Source organism: Centruroides vittatus, unplaced genomic scaffold (genome assembly GCF_030686945.1).
Source record: "Centruroides vittatus isolate TY-2023 unplaced genomic scaffold, ASM3068694v2 scaffold_2707, whole genome shotgun sequence".
NCBI lineage: Eukaryota > Metazoa > Arthropoda > Arachnida > Scorpiones > Buthidae > Centruroides > Centruroides vittatus.
The window spans coordinates 419,563-421,831 of record NW_027122692.1 but is presented as its reverse complement, the minus strand read 5'-3'; the positions used below and the strand labels follow the sequence as shown (position 1 = coordinate 421,831).

At 35.9% G+C, this 2,269-nt stretch overlaps 1 non-coding gene across 1 annotated transcript; it reads left to right on the top strand.

Annotated features, from left to right (window-relative positions):
* The first annotated feature begins 1,189 nt into the window (after window positions 1–1,189).
* TRNAK-UUU (transfer RNA lysine (anticodon UUU)) lies at window positions 1,190–1,262 on the top strand. The gene has a single exon. It is a non-coding gene; the product is annotated as a tRNA-Lys (tRNA).
* Window positions 1,263–2,269: the final 1,007 nt, after the last annotated feature.

The following is a 2,269-nucleotide window of genomic DNA, read 5'->3' as shown; positions in this document are numbered from 1 at the left end:
TGGTTAATTTAGAACTGATAATAACGTTTCTAAGAGTAATGACGGGTGAATAAATAATCAATGTAAGCGATTTATATTAAATCAAATTTACTGAGCCTAATATACTTTTAATAAGTTGGACGTTTGTGGTAAAACAATCGATTGAAAAATGAAATCGCATTAAACCGAGGTCTGCCAGCACATTTTAAAAACACGTTTTTCACATAGTGAAGAAATCCTCATAAAATTCAATTACGAAAAGCAATCTGTACATAAAAATATTACGCTTATTCGTTTCGAATATGTTTCCTCTACTTAGTAACAAACGAGTCGTTAATTAATGATGAGAAAAAGTAAAGTATGAAGGACGTGATGACTCAAAGATATGGAAACCTTTTCAGTTATCTAATGATGTAAAATCAGCATGACAGGAAACGTGTAGTTGAAAAGAAGGCTTACAGTAGAGCTTCCACGAGCTGTACCAGAGCTGGAAAACGGAGTATCGTCCACCAAGTGGATTACTTTGAAGGTGATAGTGTGTCAATAATTTAAACTATTCAAAGCAAGCAACTATAAACCGTCCTCGAACTTTTGGATCCTACCACGTAGAAATGACGTGTTTACTTTCTCTTCTGTATTTTTGCGGTATGATGAAAACATTTCGAGTTTTGCAGCATGTGAGTATTGTTTCTGATATTGTGTCACTAAATCCAGTGAATGTAATAATTAATGTAACCATTTTTCATCTTGCAATATGTGAATTATTCAATTCAATATTAAACCCTAAACTTGGCCCTTTACGGTAGCAGTTCCGCAAAGGGCCAAGATTTTTTTGTGCCGTTGCGAAAGCAAACCAGCATCAGTGTATAGCAGCTGTCGACCTGATCGAATATGCTAAACCGATCTGGAGTACAGCAGTCGCTTTTTCGTCGGGCGTCGTCGCATCCGCATGATATACTACGGGCACTGATTGGAAGACAAACAGACTCCGTTTGCACTCGGATCTAGTAGAAAATTGCAGACGGCAAAAGTGGTCGGCAATGTTTAGATGCGTACTGGCGTCGGCAAATTTCGAGACAATTGCGAAAGGTATGTTTTTAAGAGCGATATCGGTAATTCGCAGGCTAGAACATTTATTAATGGCAGATATTTTTGTCAACAATGATGCTCGGTTGCGTTATCAGGACGGGAGCAGACTTAGCAGACAAGAGCCCGGATAGCTCAGTCGGTAGAGCGTTAGGCTTTTAACCTAACGGTCCAGGGTTCGAGTCCCTGTTCGGGCGGTTCGCTTTTTTTTTCTTCGTTTTGCCGATCGTGGTTGTGGATTGCTAAAATCGAATCGCATTTTCCAGAGACTTACTCACGAATGCCGGTTTAACTGGATATGCAAAGAAAACGGGTTTGATTGGAAACTTGCAACCGCATATTTTGCAATGACACTGACTTGGATATTGCATGTAGGCAGAGCAAATAGCAGATTTTTTCGGCAGACTATGTATGTGCGTTGATATTATTACATTAAAGTTTTCTCTCGATGACGAATCCTTTTATTGCAATTCGATAACTTTGTTTTTGTAATTAACTCTGTATATATGTTGTATGCATTATATATATGTCGTTTATGATGTATATATATACAATACTTACAATTCATGCTTTTAGTGAAATGGTTAAAACAACAATGTAAATTTTGTTTTCGGTTTTCTCGATAATACATATATTTCTACTTGTATTATTTAATAAAGGTAAACGATATATAACATTAAACATCTGTATTTTTTTAAAATAGAATATTTTTTGTTATCATACCTGGCGATAAAGATGTGCCATGTATGATTAGCTGTCACAAAGCAAACACCACGAAATTTTATGTTAATTTGTTTTTTAACTTTGTGGTTGACTGAACGTATTCAACCTTGCCTTGGATAATTTGACGTGAAAGCATTTACTAAACCGACACTTTATCGCTTGTTGATGTACGTAAAATTTTTATGTAATTTAGCTTGATGTTTGTGAGAGACACTGTACAGTACTGACAGTCGCTGCTTGTTGTACGTGTGTTAATACGAGAAATTAACTAGTAAACATAGTGCGTTTCTTTAGTGTCCGGTAGGTATGTACAAAATCGATTAATTCAACGATATGCTATAATATGCACATCAGATGGGCAGGTGTCCGATTAAAGGGACTCTACTGTAGGTTAGTGTTGTTTTTTGATTTCTAACACAAAGCAATGGAAATTAAACTATATGCAGTGTTATTTATCACTCATACTTTTTTAAAGAATTTC